This window comes from Lissotriton vulgaris, chromosome 12, assembly GCF_964263255.1.
Source record: "Lissotriton vulgaris chromosome 12, aLisVul1.2, whole genome shotgun sequence".
In the NCBI taxonomy this organism is placed as follows: domain Eukaryota; kingdom Metazoa; phylum Chordata; class Amphibia; order Caudata; family Salamandridae; genus Lissotriton; species Lissotriton vulgaris.
Genome location: NC_141700.1, coordinates 698,933,881 through 698,960,574, shown reverse-complemented (window position 1 = coordinate 698,960,574; position 26,694 = coordinate 698,933,881). Strand labels below are relative to the sequence as shown.

The following is a 26,694-nucleotide window of genomic DNA, read 5'->3' as shown; positions in this document are numbered from 1 at the left end:
GTCCCAGAGGCGAGACCTATTGGCTATGCCAATGCTTGTTTCAGGATGTCAACCTATCTTGATGTTGGCACTATCTTCAGGCACATCTCATCAAATTTGGGAACCCATCACAGTCCATATACTGCACTTCTGAGCTCAGTGATGTGACCACAAGTAGGGAGGGAGGGTCACTGAGAAACCTGTGGGGCACCAGCGTCCGCAGTGACCAGTTCATAGAGCTGCCTGCCATGCGCTTATCTGGTGCTGTATCACTGTGGTCTGTGGACAACTTCATACAGCAACCGAAACCACAGACAGTTAATCATGCTTTAGATAAATATGTGTTAAACAATAAATCCAGGTGGCCCGAGGGTTCAGCATCCAGTGCCACGCCCGCGGGTCGGCTGGTTGGCGCGCGCAGCTTGGTTGGCCTGTGTCCTTTGCACACGCGACGGCTCTTGCACGGAGGGTGCAGGGAGCTGCACTTTGATCTGGGTGCAGCGCCCACGCCTATCTCGTTAATCTGGGAGAGCGCGTCCTGGGCTCGCAGCTCGCGCACGCCGGGGCATGCTGCAGCGGGGAACTCCGTGCCCGGGGGACAGGGAGTTTGAACAAAGTACTCCTGCCCTGCGCGCCTCTCTCCTGTTTCATTCAGGATCGCACTTCCGAGAGCTGAGGCCGCCCGTCTGAGACAAATACCCCGGCCCTAGATCGGTGCAAAGACTGGACACACAGCCCGGGTCCAACCAGGTACACTTGGATTTTTTAAAGAGTTTTGTAACGCGACGCGTGGCCACCAGAGCGCGCTGTAGAGAACAGTAGGGAGCCCAGTAAGTGCACAAAGGGGCTTCGAGTGCGTGTTTTGTAATTGCATGCACGTAGCGCTTAGTATGCTGGAGGATGACACGAGGCACTTTAGTTCCATGGGTGCCACGTTGTGACGTTGGTGTTAGCCAATGAAAGAGAGCTCGCTAGGATGACAACGGGCTGGTTTTCTATCACAGTCGGGTTAACAAAATTCCACCCCTGATGCCCCCTAAACCAGTGACATAGGGGTGATGTGTGGGATGTCACGACGCTTAATTTGCGCCCAAAGTTTTGTTCAGGCGCTATCCGAGGTCGGAGTGTCGAATGCCAAGGCTGAGGCGTCTTGGTTCCATCTCGTGCCTCTTTAATCCACCACCTACTCTCTTATTTCTCACTGTTGTGGGTTGTTTTTCGTCCCCACTTTTGCCCGTTGTTGCTTTTTTCCGCTTCCTCTTTTTTCTTTTTTCCTACTTTTGTATTTCTCTATTGTTGTGGACCAAAGTTTTTTAAAAGAAAAATATATTTCAAGTGACCCACCTGCAACCACCGGCTCAAATTAAGCACCAATCCATCCCTATCCATTCTGCCTCTTTCGCTGCTCCTGTGGTCACAGGCCAGAATGCGGGAGCTGGGGGAGGGCCTCTCTGGGGTTACAGAGTCTATGCCACTGGGCGCCCGGAACTCTGCCTGTAACTACCAGTTAAAGGTCCCTCCATGGATAAAGTCCCCGCTGGGCGATCAGAGGTGCCATCTTATCCTGTGGATTAGGAAATGACAGTAGAGTAGATGTTAGGAACCCACATCTAGCAGGCGAAAGACCAAGCACCTCATTAAAGTAGCCCCAGTAATCATGGTCAGAGTGCAACCAAGTATCTGCCCAGGAGCTCCAAAATAAGTGGCCTCCATCTGCAGGTTGCGATATTGCTTGTTTTAGGATGAGTGGGTCGATTTTGGGACCAGTCCCACTGGGCGACACTGTAACCCATCACTACACCACTGCAGTCATCTGCGCCTCCAGGTGCTCGTCTTCAAGCCGATAAGAAACTCATTCGCAGGTCCCTGAGTCCACAGCTCACCACTAAGGCCCTCAGCTCACAAAGACCCTCAGATCCCTGAATGCCCTGACCACCATCCATCCCAAATCCTCTTGCTCTGTGTTAGTGATCTCCACTTCCCACTGACCGAAAGGACCATTCACCATCTGGGGCCCATGGAATGCCCTCATGCGAAGGTCCTGAGGCTTCCACTCATGCCCAAGCCCCCGGGCTCCCACTCACTCTCCTGTTTCCTGAAATGGCTCGATTTATCCCAGCACACCATCAGATCTTCAAGGCTCCTGCTCGCCCTCAGATCTTCAAGGCTCCTGCTCACCCTCAGATCTTCAAGGCTCCTGCTCACCCTCAGATCTTCAAGGCTCCTACTGTGCCTCAGATCTTCAAGGCTCCTGCTCACCCTCAGGTCTTCAAGGCTCCTGCTCACCCTCAGATCTTCAAGGCTCCTACTCACCCTCAGATCTTCAAGGCTCCTGCTCACCCTCAGATCTTCAAGGCTCCTACTCATCCTCAGATCTTCAAGGCTCCCGCTCACCTCAGATCTTCAAGGCTCCTACTGTGCCTCAGATCTTCAAGGCTCCTGCTCACCCTCAAATCTTCAAGGCTCCTGCTCACCCTCAGATCTTCAAAGCTCCTACTCACCCTCAGATCTTCAAGGCTCCTGCTCACCCTCAGGGCTTCAAGGCTCCTGCTCACCCTCAGGGCTTCAAGGCTCCTTCTCACCCTCAGATCTTCAAGGCTCCTGCTCACCCTCAGATCTTCAAGGCTCCTGCTCACCCTCAGGGCTTCAAGGCTCCTGCTCACCCTCAGGGCTTCAAGGCTCCTTCTCACCCTCAGATCTTTAAGGCTCCTGCTCACACTCAGATCTTCAAGGCTCCTGATCACCCTCAGATCTTCAAGGCTCCTGCTCACCCTCAGATCTTCAAAGCTCCTACTCACCCTCAGATCTTCAAGGCTCCTGCTCACCCTCAGGGCTTCAAGGCTCCTGCTCACCCTCAGGGCTTCAAGGCTCCTTCTCACCCTCAGATCTTCAAGGCTCCTGCTCACCCTCAGATCTTCAAGGCTCCTACTGTGCCTCAGATCTTCAAGGCTCCTGCTCACCCTCAGGTCTTCAAGGCTCCTGCTCACCCTCAGGTCTTCAAGGCTCCTGCTCACCCTTAGATCTTCAAGGCTCCTACTCACCCTCAGATCTTCAAGGCTCCTGCTCACCCTCAGATCTTCAAGGCTCCTACTCACCCTCAGATCTTCAAGGCTCCTGCTCACCCTCAGGGTTTCAAGGCTCCTGCTCACCCTCAGGGCTTCAAGGCTCCTGCTCACCCTCAGATCTTAAAGGCTCCCGCTCACCCTCAGATCTTCAAGGCTCCTGCTCACCCTCAGATCTTAAAGGCTCCCACTCACCCTCAGATCTTCAAGGCTCCTGCTCACCCTCAAATCTTCAAGGCTCCTGCTCACCCTCAGCTCTTCAAAGCTCCTGGTCACCCTCAGATCTTCAAGGCTCCTTCTCACACTCAGACCTTCAAGGTTCCTGCTCACCCTCAGGGCTTCAAGGCTCCTGCACACCCTCAGATCTTCAAGGCTCCTGCTCACCCTCAGATCTTCAAGGCTCCTGCTCACCCTCAGATCTTCAAGGCTCCTGCTCCCCATCAGATCTTCAAGGCTCCTAGTCACCCTCAGATCTTCAAGGCTCCTGCTCACCCTCAGATCTTCAAGGCTCCTGCTCACCTCAGATCTTCAAGGCTCCTGCTCACCCTCAGATCTTCAAGGCTCCTGCTCACCTCAGATCTTCAAGGCTTCTGCTCACCCTCAGATCTTCAAGGCTCCTGCTCACCCTCGGATCTTTAAGGCTCCTGCTCACACTCAGATCTTCAAGGCTCCTGATCACCCTCAGATCTTCAAGGCTCCTGCTCATTTCAGGTCTTCAAGGCTCCTGCTCACCCTCAGATCTTCAAGGCTCCTGCTCACCTCAGATCTTCAAGGCTCCTGCTCACCCTCAGATCTTAAAGGCTCCCGCTCACCCTCAGATCTTAAAGGCTCCTGCTCACCCTCAGATCTTCAGGGCTCCTGCTCATCCTCAGATATTCAAAGCTCCTGCTCACCTCAGACCTTCAAAGCTCTTGGTCACCCTCAGATCTTCAAGGCTTTTGCTCCTTTCAGGTCTTCAATGCTCCTGCTCACCCTCAGATCTTCAAGGCTCCTGCTCACCTCAGATCTTCAAGGCTCCTACTCGCCCTCAGATCTTCAAGGCTCCTGCTTACCCTCAGCTCTTCAAAGCTCCTGGTCACCCTCAGATCTTTAAGGCTCCTGCTCACCTCAGATCTTCAAGGCTCCTGCTCGTCCTCAGATCTTCAAGGCTCCTGCTCACCCTCAGATCTTCAAGGCTCTTGTTCAGCCTCAGATCTTCAAGGCTCCTGCTCGCCCTCAGATCTTCAAGGCTCACACCCTCAGATCTTCAAGGCTCCTGCTCACCCTCAGATCTTCAAGGCTCTTGCTCACCCTCAGATCTTCAAGGCTCCTGTTCACCCTCAGATCTTCAAGGCTCCTGCTCACCCTCAGGTCTTCAAGGCTCCTGCTCACCCTCAGATCTTAAAGGCTCCTGTTCACCCTCAGATCTTCAAGGCTCCTGCTCACCCTCGGATCTTCAAGGCTCCTGCTCACCCTCAGCTCTTCAAAGCTCCTGGTCACCCTCAGATCTTCAAGGCTTCTGCTCACCCTCAGATCTTCAAGGCTCCTGCTCACCCTCAGATCTTCAAGGCTCCTGTTCACCCTCAGATCTTCAAGGCTCCTGCTCACCCTCAGATCTTAAAGGCTCCTGCTCACCCTCAGATCTTAAAGGCTCCCGCTCACCCTCGGATCTTCAAGGCTCCTGCTCACCCTCAGCTCTTCAAAGCTCCTTGTCACCCTCAGATCTTCAAGGCTCCTGCTCACCTCAGATCTTCAAAGCTCCTGCTCACCTCAGATCTTCAAGGCGCCTGCTCACCCTCAGATCTTCAAGGCTCCTGCTCACCCTCAGATCTTCAAGGCTCCTGCTCGCCCTCAGATCTTCAAGGTTCCGCTCACCCTCAGATTTTCAAGGCTCCTGCTCACCCACAAATCCTCAAGGCTCCTGCTCACCCTCAGATCTTCAAGGCTCCTGCTCACCCTCAAATCTTCAAGGCTCCTGCCCACCCTCAGTTACTGGAGGCTCCTAATAACCTCAGGTCCCTAAGGCTCCCTACTCACCCCAGCCCTCCAGTACTCCTGCCTACATTTAGTTCCCTGACGGTCCTGCTCACCCTCTATTCCCATTACCTTCTGCTTACCTCATTTCCTGTAGGCTTCTGCTCACTCTTGGCTCCCAGAGGCCCCTTCCCACCTTCATTTGCCCGAAGGCTCACACTGAACTTCAGTTCCCAGAGGCTCCTGCTAGCCCTCAGGCCCTCAGAAGGTTATGCTCATGGAACAGGGGGCCCAAGTGTGCACAGAGCAGCTGCCAGCCAGTACTGAAGATGTTTGGGAAAGCTGGCTTAGTATATCTTTTGTCTACTGAGGTAAACTGGTGCCGCTCTCTGTGCACGGATAATACTCTGCCGCACTAGGGTGCACCTGCAGAGCGGTGTATAGTGTACCTTCAGGGTCAAGGCAGAAGTGCACTGGCAGTGCACATAATATGCACAGGGTGCACACAAGTTAGGATTGAGGTGCACTGGGAGAGCTGTGTGAAAAGTCAGGTTATGATTAAGGGGAGCTTGTTGTGTGCACAGTATCATCAGGTAAGGGCTGAGGCACATCAGCAGAGCTATGTGCACATTGTGAATGCATGTCAGTACTTTGTTGTACTGGCAGATCTGTGTTGAGTTGTAGTGGCAGAGCTGTATGTCCAGACCAGGTCTGAGGTGAAGTGAAAGGTCGCAGAGTGAATGAATGAATGAATGAATGAATAAATGAATGAATTATTTTATTTGCGTGGTTACTCAAAACCATTACAATAAAACAATGCAAAAAAGAGCATTACATTAAAAAAAAAGTCACAGAGTGGGATATGAGTAAACCCAGGCAGAGTTGGTGGCAGCTTTCTCAACGCGAGCAGACGTTTTCTCAACATGAAGGGCGTGACCATACCCCACCACTCGCAATGAGAAATCCAACCGCCTGCGTTGAGAAATTTGCTAGGAGGTTGTTTTCCACGCTTGGGCTTGCCAGCTTGACGCTGACAATCACAAATGAGTAAAAATCTCGCTGGGAGTGGATTTACCTCGCTCGCACTTGCCAACTTGATGTTGACGAGCGCGAGTGAGGAGAAAAATACGCAAGCTCCATGTAACGCAGAGTACGGCCAACTCTGCAAACTCCATCAGCCGAGCGGCATTCAATGCCCAGGGTTAGTTATGAGTAACTACTCCAACAGTGAGCATCCTTGCTGTGGGTAGTAGGATGCCTCTATGTGCCTGATTTAGAGGTGAGCACTGCAGGGGGGTGGACTTACAGGAGCCGCTTTCTAGAAGCCAGTTCCACTCCGGCACCATCCAATTACAACCTAAACAAGCCAAAATTAAGAATATATTCACACATTTTCCAGGACATATTACGCACAATTTTCCCCCCTTCTTGCCTGTTCAATGCTTGGTTTACCACTTGCTCTGACAAGGGAATGGAGACTGTGGAAGACTGTAGCACCCAAATAGCTGCCAGAGGACTGTCAAGTCTTGGGGAATAACGTGGGAGCTGTTGATGGCCCCTGTGGGACTGTGGCCTTGTCTGTTATTGCCAGTGCCTCTTCTTCCATCAATCAATCAATCATTGAGGGTTCTATAGCACAGATTGTCACCCGATCGCATAGAGGTGGAGGTCGAAAAGCCAGATCTTCAGCTGCTTCCTGAATTCCCTCACAGAGGGAGACATGTGCAGGTGGTGGATGAGATTTCTACAGGACTTGGCTGTAAGATAGAAGAAAGCACGGCCACCACATCGGCTGCAACAGGTGCCTGGGACGTGGGCTATGGGGAGGGTGGTGGAGTGGAGCTCTATGGTCAATTGGAAGTAGGTCAGGCAGTTGTTGATGTATTGTATTGTATTGTATTGTAATTGCATTTATATAGCACTTACTACCCCTGACGAGGCGTCGAAGCGCTTTTTCGGCGAGTAGCACGCTACTCCGGGACCCATAGAGGATTAGTGTTGAATTACTATAGTGAAACATGCAAGTACATTTTAAGTGGTGGATAGGTTAGTCAGTTATTTGGATTTGGAATGATAGCAGAAGGATAGAGGAGGACAAAGGTTTGTATTTATATAGCGCTTGTTGACGCACGCTATTCAGGAAGCCTACAAAGGATTAGTGGTGAATTAATATGGTGAAATGTGAAGTAATTTCAGTGGTGGATATTAGTCAGTTACTTGGAGTGAGAAGGATAGCGGAGGGATAAAAGGGGAAGAAAGATAGCACTTGTTACCCCTGATGGGTGTTGAATCGCTTTTCTGGCGAGTAGCACGCCACTCCGGAACCCATAAAGGATTACTGTTGAAAATTAGTATAGTAAAAAAAATATGAAGTAATTTGAGTAGTGGATATGTTATTCAGTTATTTGGGTAGTTATTAGTATAGTTTAATATGGAATTTGAGAAGTGAACATGTTAGCCTGTTAATTTCGATTGAAAAGGATAGTGGAGGGATAGAAGAGTGAAAGATTGTTCTTTTTTGTTGTTTTTTTTTAGGTCTTAGCAGTAGGAGGAGGCTTTTGGATGAGTGAAAATGAGTTTTGGAGGGGAGGACTCAGAGGAAAGAGTTTAGAAAGGTTTGTTTTAGGGGATCTGTATAGTAAAAGAGGTGTCAGAGGATGCAAGGAGGGGTATAGTAGGAGAGAGTCTAGAAAGGGTTATTTTGGCAATCATAGTAGTGGTGTGGGGTTTGTAATAAGTGAGAGAGTAGATGTAGAGGATATATTGATAGATGTATAGGATGAAAGATAGGGTAGTGCATTGGAAGGATTAGTAGAAGAAGTTTGAGATGAGTCAGAAGGTTGGGCTAGAAGATATATTGAGCGAAGTTTAGGCTGATAAATAGGGTAGTGCATTGGAAATGCTAAATTAGAAGAAAGTGATAAATATATAGATCCATAATTACATTGAAAGTATATAGATACACAAAGGAGGTAAGTATATGTAGATTGAAGATATTGATAGAGGTACAGGATGAGAAATAGGGTAGTGCATTGGATATGCTTTTTCAGGAGAAAAGTAACAGGCACACAGATCCAAGTACATGGAAGGTACATAGATGCACAATGGAAGTATGTACATGTAGACCAAAAAAAGATTTTTATTCATTTATTATTATTATTATTTTTTCACTCAACAACATAATTGTTTTACATGTTTTTACAAAGTAATACACATAGATAGGTACATATCTATAGTGAAAAAAATGCTTGTATACAGAGGGATATGCTGTAAATTTCTGTTTGCGTATGGTGCTTATGTGGGGAAGAGCCAAATTTTGAGTAGTTTTCTGAAGATAAGGTGGTTTTCGGTGAACCTTATGTTGAGGGGTAAAGAGTTCCATAGTTTGGCTGCTTGAACAGAGAAGGATGTGCCACCCATGTTTTTTTTCTTGTATGGTGGGATTTTGAGGCGAGATGCTCTTTTAGAGCGGACGTTCCTTTGTTGAATGTGTTTAGTGATTTTATTCCTGATGAAGAGTGGTCCCATTCCATGTATTGCTTTGTGGGTGATACAAAGCAGCTTGAACGTGGATCTTCTGGCAACCGGTAACCAATGCAGGGCTTTCAAGACAGGGGAGATGTGGTCTCGCGGTTTGATATGCAAGAGTAGTCTGGCAGCCGAGTTCTGAATCTGTTGTTGTCTTTTCATGGTCGTTAAAGGTGGTCCGTGGTAGAGGCTATTGGCGTAATAAAGTTTGTACAGAACAAGGGAGATGGTAGCTTGGACCTTGTGTGGAAATCCCAAATGAGGTAAATTTTGTTGAAGCGTTTTTTATAGTAGCAAAGCTTGATCTTGCTAGTTTATCCACTTGGGCATTCATCGACAGTTTGGAGTCCATGGTCATTCTGAGGTTTCTTACTTCCTTCGATACTTTAGGCAGTGATCCCAGTTCATCAGGCCATGCAACAAGCGGGTTGTAATGTTTCCAATCGGCTTTGAGACAGCTGAAAATTGGTGATTTCCCACTGTCTTTGGGGCATTCCAGTTGAAGGAGTATTTGCGTGTCATCTGCATAGTTATAGCACGTGAGGTGAAATGTATTGATCAGTTCTGGTAAAGCCTTCATGTAGATGTGGAAAAGCATGGGCGAGATGATAGAACCTTGAGGGACCCCTGCTTTTGTGGAGTATGGTTTGGACAAGAAAGGTGGGGTATGGTTGACATTAGTTCTGTTTCGAAGGTAGGACGCTATCCAGTCTAAAGCAGTTCCCCCTATGCCGGCTTCATAGAGTCTTTGTTTCAGAGTGTCATGGTCAACCGTGTCAAAGGCAGCTGAGAGGTCCAAGAGGAGTAGTGCAGCAACCCCGTTGCGGTCAACTGTATTCTTTAGGTAATCCCAGATGGCAAGGAGGGCAGATTCAGTGCCTCTTCCCGGACGGAATCCTGTTTGGAAGTCTGAAAGTATGTCATTCTCTTCAATGAATTGTGACATCTGGGCGAAAGCTGCTCTTTCTATCAGTTTGCCCAGGAACGGTCCATTTGTAATGAGTCTGTAGTTTTCAGGGTTCAGCGTGTGGAAAATAAATGCAAACTTGGTGAACATTATCGGCGCCATCTTGCCCCTTTTCCAAGCCCATTCGTGCGCGTAAGCGGCAGCCATTTTTTTGAGCACCATGACCTCCCTGCCCCTTGCTGATAGCCAGCGCGTCTCTCTCTCTCTTAACCTCGCAAGCATTCCCCCGCACGCTGACAACCCCCCCGCTCTCTCATGCCTTGGGTCATAAACCCCTCTTCAGCGCAGCTTCACCACGGAATCCCATCCTGTTCCCAGCGCGACACCTCCCCTCATTCCTTTCATGGCCTCAAACCCTTTTGATGCAAACCCCCTTTTCCTGTGTCCCCGTTTGTCTTCCCTGTTCCCAGGCCGCCACCTGGCTCTGCGGATACTGTTTATTACCCCGTACAGTAGGAAGCTTCCCCTCCCCATCAAAAGACCCCCGAATCGATCAAAGCCCCCACCCCATGAGATCCGACCAACCCCATGCATTCCGTGAATCGGCGGAATGCCCTGCTGTGCGACAACCATCACCTGTTGTGACCGGGGTGGGGAATCCAACTGTAAATGTATGTGGGAACGGGCCTAAAGGGGAGATTCCGAGGATGTTCTTTCAACTATTAACGTATTGCGAGAATGTGTTATGTGCAATAAAGGTCATAAACCCTAGTATAAGAGGCCAGGCCTCAGAGATGTGGTTAGAGCACCTTGTGACGATACTTGCTGTCTGAATTGATGTGTTCTCCTCCGGAGAGAATAAAATCCTCGTTTCCTGCCTTCCAGTCTCCAGCGCCTGCTTCTTCATTGGTTAACATTGGTGGGTCATAGAGGCGATATCGCCGGGCAACAAAAAGGGTCTTTGGTTACTGGTTGTCTTTGGAACCCTTTTTTAACAATTGGCGTCCCAAACGTGGGGCCCATCAGCGACTCGTGGATCCAGTGGGAGAGGTCCTGACGACAGAGTGAACGACTGCAACGATCGGAAGGTACCCTGTCCGATAGACCCTCGTCTGACAGCCGATCATCCGAACTTCACTGGTTCCGAACAGACCTCTCTCGAGTGATCTGCGGTCCTGACTGGGAACCATCAGGAGTGCCACGAGAAGTACGAAGAGAAGAGGACGATCGGGCGCTGGATTCGGAAGACAAGAAACTGTCCATGCGGTCCGGGTAAGGTCGTGTAAACACGACGAATTGCGAAAGTGATAGATAATTGAAAGTGATTGATAATTGTTGAGAAAATACTAGTATTACTTTTTGTTAATTTATTGGAGATTCACTGTCTACAAACGGAGAAACAACAGGCTCTCCCTTTATAAACAGCGAAGGATAGGTACGCACCCGTCGGACCTATCTTTCTCCCCCACTGAACAATTGCCCCTTCCCCCCATTGATTAACTGTTATAGATTGTTTTCTGGAGATTCTCTGTCTGCAAACAGGGAAGAATAGGTCCCCTCTTTGCAGATAGTGAAAGGGTAGGTGACGCGAACCTTTGCGAGCCTACTTATTCTTCCCATTGACCATATTGATTTTTTATTTTTGACCTAACATTGATTGCTCAGAATTGGTTCATGAGGTATTCACTACGTGCAAACAACGTAGAATAGAAATATTCTATCTAGTCTTTGCGCGCAGTGATAAGATAGGTAGTGCTGACTATTATCCCATTGCGATCCGTCATGCCTGTCTTCTCCCCACTGGTTAGTAGCCTGTTTTACCCGGACCGCTTATTAGAGATGAACCATCCGGCTCCGCTGGAAGGCACCCCTAATAAGGACATGTTCATGAAGCATGGATTAAGGAATCCAGCAAATCCATCATCAATTGTTTATACGTTAGCCGCAAAAATCTCAAATGTAGCGAGTGCTTACCCCAGTTGCTTGGTGTTGGGAGAGAAAATAGATTTATGTAATTACCTTTTTCTGCAAAATCTCTAAAGACTGTCTTTTCAACACTCATTTAAGGGTATCACTGTCGGAGGAGAAAGAGACCGGATGTGGGAGCACGCGGCCTGACTGCGGATTGTGGAACATCAGCGACGGAGGCCGAGGCGAGACCACAGCAGTAAGGAGTCGCAGGACGGGGCACTGTTTCAAACAAAGCTAAGGAAAGGGCTGACCTGAAGCCCCTACTCTATGATCAACGTGTGCCAAAAAGTCCCCGCTCTCTGAACATGGTTACGGACCCGCCTGTCGCAAACCCTCCGTCCCCCTGATCTGTTCCCGACTTGGCCTTGCTCCATCCCCTCCTCCTCCGACCTACCATAAGGACTGTTCACACCCGCACCTTTCCACCCGAACTCCCAAGTTCCTCCAAATCCTACTGAGCTACCCAGAGAAGAGTACTCCCTGCGTCAGAAGGGAGGGAGCTCCAACTAAGTAGACCACGAACTATGTTAAATCCCAGAACGGTGACCTAGAACTCCACCAAGGGTCGCCCCCGAAGAAAAGATAAACAAAGTCTGTGGTTCTGCCCGCTACCAAACACCTTGAAGATGATGGAAGCAACAGGAAATGCCCACCACAGAGACTCAAGAAACGAACAGATCTCACAATTCTGGAACAATTGCATTTTCCATTGCAAATCTATGCTCTGCATTGCGGAAGAAGATGCACCTGCTCCAAAACCGTAACGCATTCCTCCTACGAGGTCTGACGAAAACCAAACAAAATGCACCCCTACCCGCAGACCCCCAACGACTCAATCCACATGAACATTTCTGTTGATAGGTAATCCAGGTGCTCGACAGTGCCGACAGAAGACGACAAAGGACAACGAGAACTCTGATATTTTTTACTGTATCTCCTTTCTCTCCCAATCACCATTGGACTAACTATGCTCCCGCCGTATACAAAAAGGACTTACTTATATGATAACTTACCAGTTCTTATTCCAAATGACTATAAGCATCTATGATCTGTACCCAACGCCCTCGCTACGTAATTCTAGTCTGATATTGCATTACGATGACTTTTTCTGCAACCAACTTAACGATGAACCCGCCTACTAAATGATAAGATTTTTCAATATGATGTTTATAATGTGATGTTTATGTACAGTTCTTTCGCCTAAGTCCCCTCTCCCTTACTTATGATCGCTGCATATAGGTGTAGATAGGAAATAGGCCAGCAAGATGTCTTGGAAATGTTAAAGGGAGGACTGTGGAAAATAAATGCAAACTTGGTGAACATTATCGGCGCCATCTTGCCCCTTTTCCAAGCCCATTCGTGCGCGTAAGCGGCAGCCATTTTTTTGAGCACCATGACCTCCCTGCCCCTCGCTGATAGCCAGCGCGTCTCTCTCTCTCTTAACCTCGCAAGCATTCCCCCGCACGCTGACAACCCCCCCGCTCTCTCATGCCTTGGGTCATAAACCCCTCTTCAGCGCAGCTTCACCACGGAATCCCATCCTGTTCCCAGCGCGACACCTCCCCTCATTCCTTTCATGGCCTCAAACCCTTTTGATGCAAACCCCCTTTTCCTGTGTCCCCGTTTGTCTTCCCTGTTCCCAGGCCGCCACCTGGCTCTGCGGATACTGTTTATTACCCCGTACAGTAGGAAGCTTCCCCTCCCCATCAAAAGACCCCCGAATCGATCAAAGCCCCCACCCCATGAGATCAGACCAACCCCATGCATTCCGTGAATCGGCGGAATGCCCTGCTGTGCGACAACCATCACCTGTTGTGACCGGGGTGGGGAATCCAACTGTAAATGTATGTGGGAACGGGCCTAAAGGGGAGATTCCGAGGATGTTCTTTCAACTATTAACGTATTGCGAGAATGTGTTATGTGCAATAAAGGTCATAAACCCTAGTATAAGAGGCCAGGCCTCAGAGATGTGGTTAGAGCACCTCGTGACGATACTTGCTGTCTGAATTGATGTGTTCTCCTCCGGAGAGAATAAAATCCTCGTTTCCTGCCTTCCAGTCTCCAGCGCCTGCTTCTTCATTGGTTAACATTGGTGGGTCATAGAGGCGATATCGCCGGGCAACAAAAAGGGTCTTTGGTTACTGGTTGTCTTTGGAACCCTTTTTTAACAAGCGGGTCCAAGTTTGTTTTCTTTAGTAAAGGGTGTATGTATGACTTTTTGAGTTCTTCTGGAAATATTCCAGTAGTTAAGGAATCATTGATGATTCTTCTTACTGGAGTGGCAGCAGAGGTTGTTAAAAGAATTGTCTTGAAAGTTCGTGGCGGTGATTATAGTTTTTGGATGGGTCATGTTGGGTTTATCAAACCAAATGTTAAGGTCACTCAGAACGCATAGGTTGGAGTGTATTGTTATGAGGTTTGAAACTGTGTCTAGAAGTGCGTCTGGGAATGTTGCCTTGCTAGGTGGAGGTCTGTAAAGGAGCAGGAAGTTACACATGCTTATGCTCCAGACCCCCACCAACCAACACACTCAAAACACTAAAGCTGTCATCCCACTAAAGCTGTCATCCCTTGAACCCAGTTGGAATGTGGTCCATCTGTATGATTTGACTGGAGGATCTGAAAAAATATAAGTATTTTAAATGCACAGATTTTTTTAATACATGTCCAAAAAGTCTGTTATCTCAATATGTTGTCATTTGAGCACATATAGATGCAAAAGGATGACAGTGGAAAGTAAAATAGAAGGGTTTCTTAAGAAAGAATAGAACACATAATTATGAGAGCCTATTGAAAATGGTATTCACCAGCACCTGATGATTTTGCCGTGAACAGAAGCACTGGAATAACATGTTATAAACACTTTCCCTTCCAGCTGCCAGACTGTGATAGTGTACGTAAAATATACAATGTTGCACTAAACGGAATACAAGCCTTTATGTACACTCTTCATGTAACACTATTGTATTGTATTGTAATTGCATTTATATAGGGCTTACCACCCCATAGGAGGTGTCAAAACGCTTTTTCGGCGAGTATCACGCTACTCCGGAACCCATAAAGGAATAGTGTTGAGTTAGTATAGTGAGATATGAAAGTAATTTGAGTGGTGGATATGTTAGTCAGTTATTTGGATTGAGAAGGATAGCGGAGGGATAGAAGAGGGAATAAAGGTTAGCATTTATATCGCACTTGTTACCCCTAATGGGTCGTTAAAGCTCTTTCTTGACGATTAGCACGCTACTCGGAACCCATTAGTATTAGTGGAGACTTAGTATAATGGGCTTGTGTGATCGTGGGCGGTCGGCGGACTGGAAAAGCAGGCGAGGAGGCCAGATATAGTGGGCTATAGTGTTTTTATTGTTCTCTGAGCAGTAGGATACGGGGAGAGAAAGTCCAAGGTATAACACCCAACACGGGAGATACGTCTCTGTCCTTGCTCCTCCAGATGTTGCGAGGGTCCAATGGGCTTCCAGGTCTTGGGTGTAGCCGTCTCGGGATGGTCGGAGGGCACCTCGGAGGGCAATAAGAGAGAGAGAGGAGCCGTTAGTCACACTGGGACTAGAGGTCCGATACCGTCACCGTTACCCGGTAGTGAGAGGAATAGAAATGAGAGTGAGGAAGGTATGGGATGGATTTCAGGGAAGGCAAAGCATAAGAAGTGCACAGGACGGTGGGGGAACAGGGTTGTGCTATATATACAGTGTCAAGTGCTATTTTACACAAGGTGTTCAAGAGCTACCGGTGACGTGCCTAGGATAGCGGGAGTATTTATACAAAGGGGGGGGTCGTACTATTTACACAGAGCACCTAGCGTGCTTAAACGGAAGCTGGTACTCACGCGCTCCGCCGTAACTCTCCTCCGAGTTACGACCGCTCTTCAGCCACCTCCGTGGGACTCCACCAGTCTTCGGACCACTCCTCGATGTCTCCGCTCCCGTCTTCTCCTTCTGTCACAGCTCCATCCGAAATCTCCTGCCACGATCCTTCGACGCCTTCTACCTCTTCTCTTCCGTCTTTTCTGTATCCGGCCGTCGGCAGGGAGGCGGGACTTCCGGGGTCACGGTGAAGTCCTTCCGGTCCTTCGTTGCTCCTGATTGGGTCCTGTAACAGAGAGAGGGGTGGGGTTCCTGTCGTCACGGACGCTGTTGTGGTTGATTCCGCTCGTATGCCTGGATACGGGGATTTGCGGAGGGGTGATAGATGTGGCGGGGTGAGTAGGGGTCTCGTGACCCATGGGGCGAGATCACATTCCCTTCCCCTAGCTGTCTTTCTTGTACCCGGTGGAGATATAGGGTAGCGAGAGAGATAGTCGGCGTTTCCCTGGTCCACGCCTTTCCGATGTATGGTTGTGAAGTGATAGGGTTGGAGTGACAGAAACCAGCGGAGGACTCGATCGTTGTGGCCCTTGTTCCGAGCCATCCACTCTAAGGGAGCGTGGTCTGTATAGATTGTAAATTGTCTTCCCTCCAAATAGTATCGGAGGCTCTCCACAGCCCACTTGATGGCCAGGGCTTCCTTTTCTACCACGGCATAGTTTTTTTCTCGCAGGAATAATTTCCTGCTGAGGTAGAGTATGGGTCTCTCGTACCCATGAGGGTCTTTTTGGGACAGCACCGCCCCCAGTCCCTGTTCTGAGGCGTCTGTCTGCAGTATGAAGGTTTGGGAGTAATCAGGACTCACTAATACGGGACTGGATGTCAGGGCGTTTTTGAAATCGGAAAATGCCTGCCACAACAACGGTGGGGGATTCCTAAGGATGGTTTCAGTTTTAGCAGATTTTTTTAAGAGGTCCGTGAGTGGGGCTGCCCTTTGGGAGAAGTTTGGTACGAACTGTCTATAATACCCCAAAAGGCCCAGAAAAGCATGGAGATCTCTTTTGGTCTGGGGGAAGGGAAGGGAGTGGATTGCTTCGGTTTTGCTTTTCTGGGGTCGAATCAGTCCTTCACCCAGGAGGTATCCTAGATACTTTACTGTTTGTGCCGCTAAGGTGGTTTTGGCGGGGTTTATGGTGAACCCATAGGACCCCAGGGACGTGATGACCTGGCGGAGGTGTTCCAGGTGTTGTGTCCAGTTATCGCTATAAATGACGATATCGTCTAGATATGCGCCTGCATATTGAGTGTGGGGTCGTAGGATATGATTCATGGCCCGTTGGAATGTGGCCGGGGCGCCATGAAGACCAAAAGGGAGAACCAGAAATTGGTACAATCCTTCAGGGGTGGAGAACGCCGTCTTCTTTCTATCCTCCTCTCTGAGGGGTATCTGCCAATACCCCTTACAGAGGTCTAATGTGGAGATGTACTGGGCCTTCCCTATGCGTTCGACCATTTCGTCGACACGTGGCAACGGATAGGTGTCGAAGGAGGAGATCTTGTTGACTTCACGGAAGTCAATACAGAACCTGACAGACCCGTCAGGTTTGGGTACAAGGACGATCGGGGAGTTCCAATCGCTCACCGACGGTTCTTTTTGATTTCTGTAATTTTTTATTGTATGTAAAAAAAATATATATTTACATGGAGCATACATGAGTGGCGGAAAGAAAGAGGGAAAAGAGAAAAGAGAAAAAAGAAGGCGCCGGGGGGGGGGTATATTAATATTGTCCTGCAATAGTTCGTTCCTTGCCATGGTTCGTGGGGTCGGATAGATCTACTAGTCCAAGAAGGAAGCGGAAGTCCGTTATCCGAGCTTTGCTTGGCGTTGTCTTCCCCCCATTAATCTGCCTGGTGGGTATAGCACCCCGGACGATAGAGTGAAAGAGAGTGATAGAGGTAGGAGGTAGGAGAGTGTACTTCCTATTATACCCATCTTCAGCATCTGTTCTGTCTCTCTCCGGATAACCGCCCTGCGGGCTTCGGGGACCCGATAAGGTCTTTGTCGGACCACCTTCCCAGGCACCGTCTGTATGGCGTGTTCTGTGATGGTGGTATGACCAGGTGAGGATGAGAAAACCTGTCGTAATGGGTATAGGACAGTTTCAAGGTCGTGGTGCTGTTGTGGGGTTAAATCAGGATCTATACAGGGGGAAAAGGAGAGGGGAGCAGGGGCAAAGGAGCTGGACAGGACCGGACGAGGGCCTTCCCATTTCTTCAGATGGTTAACGTGGTAAATTTGTGTTACACCACGTGTGGGATCTAGGTCTAGTTCATAAGTGACAGGGTTCACCTGACGAAGGACGGTATAAGGGCCCTGCCACTGTCCTAGGATCTTTTGGTCAGAGGATGGCAACATCAGCAGTACCAAATCACCTACGGCGAAGGCTCGTGGTTTCGTGCCTTTATCATATTGCCCTTTCTGTTTGTTTTGTGCATTCTCCAGATTCTGTCGTACTATGTCTCTTATTACTGATAGGTGGGTTTTTAGGTTGTTCATGTATTCGGGAAGGGGGCGAGTACGGTCTGGTTCAGCTTCCCAGGTTTCTTGGGCCATGTCTAACAGGGTACGAGGGGGTCGTCCATATAACAGCTCGTAGGGCGAATAACCAGTGCTGCTCTGAGTTGTACAACGGATGGCGAACAGGGCAAGGGGTAGCATATCCTCCCACCGCTTGGATTCCAACCCCAGCAGCTTTTTAAGGGTCTGTTTCAGTGTGGCGTTATATCTCTCGACTAGCCCATCGGTTTGCGGATGGTACGCCGAGGTTCTGATCTGTTTAATTCCTAGGTGGGAGCATACTTGTTTCATCAGACCAGAAACAAAGGGAGTACCCTGATCAGTCAATATTTCCCGGGGAAACCCCACCCTAGTGAATACAGAGATGAGGGCTTTGGTGATATTCTGGGTGGTGGGCTGTTGCAAAGGTATGGCTTCAGGGAAGCGTGTGGCATAGTCCACTATAACCAGGGCGTACCGACAACCACTGCGTGAGGGTAACAGGGGCCCTATAATGTCCATCCCCACTCTGCTGAACGGGACGTCAATGACGGGAAGGGGCTGTAGGGGTACCCTAGGGGGTCGGTATCTGCTATGTTTCTGACATACCGGACATTCTCTACAATACTTCTTGATGTGTTGGTATATCCCAGGCCAGTAGAACTTGTCTAGAATCGTTTGGCTGGTCTTTTCATCGCCAAAATGACCCCCCAGGAGGTGGCTATGGGCCAGGAACAGAACTTTTTCTCGAAAGGGACCTGGGACCAGAAGTTGGGGCTTTTGCTGGGTCCCTCCCTTGCGGTACAATAACCCATTTTTCTTGAAGAAGTAGGGACCTACGGTAAGGGGATCCTCTTGGTCTAACGCCCTTTCCCACGCCTCCTGTAGAACAGGATCCTCCTGCTGTGCAGCCCTGAATTCTCGGTCAGTCTGCCAAGGGTGTTCATCCGGGATCACGGGGAACGCCCCGATGTGTTCTCTCTTTTCCTTCTTCTTTTGGGTTTTTGTTTTATGGGGTTTGTGCGCCAAGACGGGGGAGGACAACCCCTGTGGAAAGGGTGCTTCTTCCCACCAGTGGGTCAGGGACTCAGTGGTGTCCTGTAGTAGTCCTGTAATCCGGGATAGTCGCTTCCCAAGATAGCCTGCTCAGGGAGTGCGGGTATGAGTATAACGGTGAGGGTGGTTCCGGGATCCTTGGGATGTTGGACATGTACCTGGGTGGTAGGGTATTTCTTTGTATCACCATGAACACATTGAATGGCGACCATGTTGGATGAAGGGCTAACAGGGTGCTTCAAGTCCTGAGGCCTGAGGACGCTCTGTCGACACCCGGTGTCTGTCAGGGCCATGAGGGTTTGTCCATCAAAGTTCACCGGACAACGGAACGGGGGTGGTGGTACCCCGGGTACGGAACATACATAATTCCGGGCTAGGCCTACCTCCATCGGCTCGTCCTTGTGAGGACACACCCTGGTGATGTGACCAAAACCTCCACAACTATAGCATTGAGGTCCAGGGTTGATAGGTCGTTGCAAAACAGGAGGGGGAGCAGAAGGGTCGGCTCCGATCTTCTCGGTACAGGTGGACGGTGAGGCCGGAGGCCTGTGGGGGTGTGAGGTTTATGTGAGTGTTCCTCTTTGCCTCGCTGACCCTCCTGGGCGCGGCTATAGGCGCTTGTGATTTCCACTGCAGCGTCTAGGGTAAGACGGGCATGTTGGCATACCCATCGTTGAGTGCCTGGATGCAAAGACGTCAGGAATTGTTCTAAATAGATTTTCTCGAGGATTTCCTCCTTGGTAGAGGCATCGGGTTTCAGCCACCTATTGGTTAGGTCTTTGATCCGGAAGGAAAGGGCTCTGGGGGTTTCTTGGGGCCCCTCCTTTGCTTGGCGTAACCGTACCCGGTAGGTTTGGTCATCGATGCCCAGCCTTTCAATAATACACTTCTTAATATCAGCATACGGATTGTTACCCTGTATGTTGGCCTGTTGATATGCAGCCTGTAGATCGCCAGTCAGTAAGGGGCCCAGATAATGACCCCAACGGTCAACTGGCCAGGAGGCGGCCTGCGCTAGCCTCTCAAAGTTGGTAAAAAAGAAGTCCGGGTCTTCTCCCGGCACATATTTCTGGAGAACCACCGAAGGCAGGGAGGCCATGGGCCTCTGATGACCCAGGACATCGGTCAATTTCCCCATAGCCTGCTCGTGGGTGTCTCCCTGTCCTTTCAACACATCGTGGAGTTGGCCACGGTCGTCCTCAGCGGTCTTAAGGAACCGTTCCATTAACTTTCCCAGTTGTTCTTGGGATTCCGCCATCCTATTCATCACGGCCTCCATACCTCCAGGTGATCCCACTTCTGACACCAGATGTGATCGTGGGCGGTCGGCGGACTGGAAAAGCAGGCGAGGAGGCCGGATATAGTGGGCTATAGTGTGTTTATTGTTCTCTGAGCAGTAGGATACGGGGAGAGAAAGTCCATGGTATAACACCCAACATGGGAGATACGTCTCTGTCCTTGCTCCTCCAGATGTTGCGAGGGTCCAATGGGCTTCCGGGTCTTGGGTGTAGCCGTCTCGGGATGGTTGGAGGGCACCTCGGAGGGCAATAAGAGAGAGAGAGGAGCCGTTAGTCACACTGGGACTAGAGGTCCGATACCGTCACCGTTACCCGGTAGTGAGAGGAATAGAAATGAGAGTGAGGAAGGTATGGGATGGATTTGAGGGAAGGTAAAGCATAAGAAGTGCACAGGACGGTGGGGGAACAGGGTTGTGCTATATATACAGTGTCAAGTGCTATTTTACACAAGGTGTTCAAGAGCTACCGGTGACGTGCCTAGGATAGCGGGAGTATTTATGCAAAGGGGGGGGGGTCGTACTATTTACACAGAGCACCTAGCGTGCTTAAACGGAAGCTGGTACTCACGCGCTCCGCCGTAACTCTCCTCCGAGTTACGGACGCTCTTCAGCCGTCTCCGTGGGACTCCACCAGTCTTCGGACCACTCCTCGATGTCTCCGCTCCCGCCTTCTCCTTCTGTCACAGCTCCAGCCGAAATCTCCTGCCACGATCCTTCGACGCCTTCTACCTCTTCTCTTCCGTCTTTTCTGTATCCGGCCGTCGGCAGGGAGGCGGGACTTCCGGGGTCACGGTGAAGTCCTTCCGGTCCTTCGTTGCTCCTGATTGGGTCCTGTAACAGAGAGAGGGGTGGGGTTCCTGTCGTCACGGACGCTGTTGTGGTTGATTCCGCTTGTATTCCTGGATACGGGGATTTGCGGAGGGGTGATAAATGTGGCGGGGTGAGTAGGGGTCTCGTGACCCGTGGGGCGAGATCACAGCTTGATAATAGGCTCTTGAGAATTCCAGAGAATTCCAATAGAAGCCCAAGTTTACACCAGAACATGGATTCTCTGGAATTCTCAAGAGCCTATTATCAAGCCAATTATCGCCGCTTCAGCGGCAGTTTCCTGCCACTAAATCGGCGATAATTTTAACTCCATCCCTGTAAATATGCCCCTTAGTTAGTTATTTGGATTGAGAAGGATAGCAGAGGAAAATAAGAGGGAAAAAGGTTTGCATTTATAAAGCATTTGTTACCCCCGATAGGGTGTTGAAGCGCTTTTTTGGCGAGTAGCACACTACTCCGGAACCCATTAAAAGAATAGTGTTGAATTAGTATAGGGAAATATGAAAGTAATTTAAGTGGTGGATATGTTAGTCCTGTGGTTCCCAAACTGTGCGCCGCGGCGCCCCAGTGCGCCGTAATGAGGTGCCAGGGGCGCCGCGCACACTAGGGTGACCACGGGCCTTTTATCTGTCATTTTGGCCATCACAGGGAGCAGCGCTGCTCCCTGTGAGAGGCCACACCCCCGCTGCTGGAGGCACCTCGCACTCCTCCAGGAGCACAAGAGCAGCCCCTCCCGCCCATTGTCATTCAGTATGCCGCTGATTGCCACTTACTGAATGACAATGGGGCAGTATGGGGGTGTGACACCATGTGGCAGCCTCCTCCTGCCTCAGAGTACAGAAGGGCATTCTGTATGTTAAAAGTAAAACGCCCACGCTGCAACGTTAGAAAACACTTCATTCAAAGAAGCCTGTAAAATAAGTTTAAAAGAACAGGTTTTCGTTCTCTCACTGTCCTGTCATTTTAGAACTGAAGTATTTTCAATATTGGATTCAACAAAGCCATGGTTGCTCCTTTTTAGGTTTCGCTGGGGGGCGGAGCCGTTAGGCTCCTCCTCCAGAGAAATCTATTGAGTATAGTAAGCACTATGGAACACGCCCCCCCGTCCCATTGGCTAGCTCCATAAATGGAGCCTAGCCATTGGACGAGGGGCCTGTCCATCAATGCCGGACCAGACACGGGGGCGTTCCCGAGATTCTTTGGCTTTTGCCGACGTCACGCGACGCCGGGAACGCCCCCGAGTCTGGTCCGGCCGGGCCGTGCTTGCTGCTGTCCTGGGCATCGTGAGTGTTTTTCCCCGGCACGTTTCCCGCCTCCCTCCCGCCGTTCGTGTTCTCTCCCGCCCCCCTCACGCCCCCTGTGTCCTCTCCCGCCCCCTCCCGCCGTCCGTTCCTCTCCCGCCCCCCCCGTGTCCTCGTAGGTGCTGCCGCCATTTTTTTTAATTTTTTTTTTAATCCGCGGCTGCCCACGCCGCACTTGTGCCAATTTTCGTGCCTCACGCCCCCTGTGTCCTCTCCCGCCCCCTCCCGCCGTCCGTTCCTCTCCCGCCCCCCCCCCCTGTCCTCGTAGGTGCTGCCGCCATTTTTTTTTATCTCGCACCCTTCCTTTTTTAGGTCGAGGTAATGTGTACGGAATGTAAAACGGTCTTCCATGGTCCCTGCAAGGTCAGAGTACCATCCTGCCCTCAGTGTGTGCGGAGAAGAAAGTACTACGAGTCGAAGCATTCTGCTGCCTTATAACACTGCAGGGATATGTTTACAAAAGGACACGTTCAAGATGACGCACACCTGCCAGCCGATAAGAACTCTCCAGAGATGGAAATGGTGGAACGTCACACGCAATGTCCCCCCCCTCCCCCTTTCCCGGCTGTCCTGTGCCCGTTCCCGCCCCCTCCCGGCTGTGCGTTCCCTCTGTGTAGTCATGCGGCGGTGGGCGGAGTTGTTTTTGTTTTTTTCGGCGCCATGATGCTCTCATTCTGCGGCCGACCGACGTTGGAGGAAGTCCAGGTGGGTGAGTGCTTGTTTTTCCTTTTCCTTGCCTTCCCGCCCCCCTCCCGCTGACCGTGTGCTGTTCCCGCCCCCCCTCGCTGTCCTGTGCCCCGTTCTCCCCCCCGACACCCCCCCCCGCTGTCCGTTCCTCCCCGTGTGTCCGTTCCGCCCCCTCCCCGTGTGTCCGTTCCGCCCCCTCCCCTTTCACTCTCCATTGCTTGTTATAGTAGTTAGCTGAAGAGTATTTCTTTTATTGACTGTGATTTCCCAGATTGTTTCAAAATGAGGTCTAAGGTTGTCTGTAAAATAGAAGTGAGAGTAGGTACCTCATATCAATTGTGCACTCACAATTGCTATGGTGCAACCATTACGTATTTGGTACAACGTTCAACATTCAGATGCTCCGATTTTGCGTATTCCTACTTCGCAGATTTGCATCTGTGTCTATCATTTACGATCGAGAGATATTTCCCATTTCCTGTTTCCACTACTTTCAGTTGATCACTGCTGGCTGCCCTTGTGGGGTGGATCTCTATGCCATATCATTTACGTACTTTGTCTGCTTCTATCAAACTCGTGAGAGACTGAGCTATTCATTTTAAGACATAATCTAAGCGAGGTACTTCCAGAATGCAGTGAGCAAATGTCCCTTTCTGATTTGAAGATTTTAAATCCTCAGAGGGTACAATCAGGGCTTTAAGTGGGCCGGGTCTCGCGCAGCTCGGACAGTTCCATAAAGAAGGCGCTGAAATGGGTCCTTATCGGGCTCCCAATATTTCCCCTCACCCTCAGGATGAAAAAATTTGAATCTGAACTCTGCAACCGTATTTCCCTTAACTTCCTTTGATGTAACTTCACAGAGACTCGACATGGGACTCCCAGAGTCTCACCATTTCAGAACTAAAGCCTTTCAGGTCTGCAGAGACACAGCACCCCAGTACACGTCTTGTAGACAGACAGCCCCCTCCCGTGCACAGACACTGCACCCTCCCGAGCCCTGTCTGCAGAGACAGACACAGCACTTCAATGCACGGTCTGCACAGACTCAGCAGCACCCTCCTGAGCACACCCACAGCAGACCCCCCCCCCCCGCACACTGTCTGTCCTCTGTCTGCGGAGCCTGGCCCGGCAAAACTTTACGCAGTCCTGTGCACCTTCCATTCGCCGCCAGTGCAGCCCTTTCGTTGACTACGTCCCGTCTCCCCCTCCCCCCCCCCCGATATTCGTGTCTGCGCAGGTAGCACAGTGCCGTTAGTGTTAGTGCACGTGCATCCTTCACATTCTGTCGTCACAGCCCCTTACTACATCCTAATAAAGCCCCCCTCTGACCCCAAGTACTATGCCGGTGGAGAACTTCCTGCGCAGTCCTACCCCACCCCCCTCCCCCCAGTACTCGCACAACACGCCTATGTGCTAGGTTCACATTCTTTTGGGGGGGCACACTGTCGACGCACACACATTGTCCGCAGCTCTGCCCTCGCCCTCCTCCTTTCATCTCCCCAGCCCCTCCGGGTACCCCACCCCCCACATCACGCACGCATTCAGACAGCACATCACCCCTTCTTTCCCCTCTCCCTCCAGGTACTGCTTCCCATGAATGTAAACATTCAGGTGGTGTGACACCCCCTCCCTTACACCCCCTCGGGGCACACCTCGCTATCCATGCACGCACCCAGACACTGTGTCGCCCCTTGTCTCTTACACTCCCTCTGCCTCCTCTCCCTCAGGACACACTTCCCCCCCCTATCCATGCACACATTCAGACGCTGTATTTCCCCTTCTCCCCTGTACGCCCCCCCTCCCCAGCATGCCCCCTCTCCCCAGCATGCCCCCTCTCCCCAGCATGCCCCCTCTCCCCAGCATGCCCCTCTCCCCAGCATGCCCCTCTCCCCAGCATGCTCCCGTCCCCAGCATGCATGCCTCCCGTCCCCAGCATGCATGCCTCCCGTCCCCAGCATGCATGCCTCCCGTCCCCAGCATGCATGCCTCCCGTCCCCAGCATGCAGGCCTCCCCTCCCCAGCATGCATGCCTCCCCTCCCCAGCATGCCTCCCCCAGGACTTCTTTCCCTACAGGAACACTTCCTGCCTCAGTGTCCTCTCTGCAGGACACGTCTCCACCCTACATACAAACAGCACCATCTGGGTGGAGGGCGGGATGCACGTGCGCATGAAAGAAAAGTAAGGGGGGTATTCTGCAGGAACTAATCCATGCAGTTGTGCAGGCAGTGCAAGCCGCCACAAAGTGATGCAACCAAGGCATTGTTTTCAGAAGGCAGTCCTTCGAGGCAGGAGAGATGCAGGAATCACTGCATGCAGTTGTGCAGGTAATGCAAGCCGCCATAAAGTGATGCAAACAGTGTTTCGTTTTAAATTGAGGCCCTGCGAGGAAGTAGAGGTGCAGGAACCAATCCATGCAGTTGTGCAGGCAGTGCAAACATCCACAAAGTGATGCATGCAACCAGTGTGTTGTTTTAAAAGGCGGGCCCTGTGTGGGAGGAGAGGTGCAGCTGTGGTAGAAAAGGCCTATGGACCTGAGACAGGAGTGCATCCCGTGACACGATACAGCTGTGCACGTGGGCGCTGCACACAGCTGGGCTAGAATGCTGTAAACAGACTTGGGCATACAGCAATGAGAGGGAGCTAGTGACTTTCTGTTCCTGTAGAGGCGCTTTAGGTGTAAATACTGCAGTGTTGTGTTTGGTATAGGATTTAAGATGCAATATTATTTTTTTTGGTTTAAATCTTGTACAGATATTGTATTGTTTGCTAAGAGCTGATTTTCGATAATAATGTTTGAATAAACACAACCTGTGTGATGAATCCAAATTAGAGATATTCAGTATTTTCAGTGACTCAGCTGAGTTGGAGGGTGCGGGATCCAAATTGGGTGTCTCCCTGGCCCAAGCAATACAGAGTGTTACTGATTCTTACTCAACTAGCTGGCTAACAGACATGTTATCCCCAAACATCAGCTGATCAATTTTTGAAAATAGCCATATGTTGCTATCAAATACACATTTTCTTTTTGAAAAGAGCAAACAAAATGACAAAAGCTTATTAAGAAAAAATAAAATAAAATGAAACCTGTTTTGTCACAAATATCTTTTCATTTTTCGTAAATACACATTTGACAATCAAACTTCAATTTGTCATTTTCATCACATACTCACAGCCATCACTGCCACACATGAATGCCATGTATCACTATCTCATGCCATGGAGGTCTACAATATGCCAAGAATCATCATGCTTGGATCAACATTAGACCAAGGGTGGGAATCCTGATGCCATGTGTGCCAACAACAAGAAGCAAGTAATTGCCACGGTTATACCTTGGCCACCACTATACTAGGTTGAGCAATATCATTCAGTGGTGGAAACAAATATTTCAAAAATTGACATCAATATGTCAGAGGTGGCATTTGCCAGCCGTTGCCATCATGAAATTGATTCTCACATTATGCAAAGCATTTCCACCTGTATGCCATGGCCACCAATGCCAAAGGTGGGAACCATCAATACGCTAAGAATTCCAATCAATATGCCCGGTACAACATTTTGCCAGGAGTGGGAACCATCTTTTATATTGAAGCACACAATATGCAAATAATGAGTGCTAGGAAGTGAGAGTGACTAAGCAGTGCTAGGGAGTGCAGAGTGACTAGGGAGTGCTAGGGAGAGCTAGGGAGTGCAGAGTGACTAGGGAGTGCTAGGGAGAGCTAGGGAGTGCAGAGTGACTAGGGAGTGCA

General features: G+C 50.1%; 1 protein-coding gene across 2 annotated transcripts in view; it reads left to right on the top strand.

The window, feature by feature from the left end:
- Nucleotides 1-471: 471 nt before the first annotated feature.
- Nucleotides 472-26,694, top strand: part of LOC147678027 (P2Y purinoceptor 4-like) — a 220,283-nt gene continuing 194,060 nt past the window's right edge. For both annotated transcript variants that reach the window (XM_086945920.1, XM_086945918.1), the window contains exon 1: nt 472-729. The gene's annotated coding sequence lies outside the window, so the exon portion shown is untranslated. The remainder of the gene's footprint in view (nt 730-26,694) is intronic.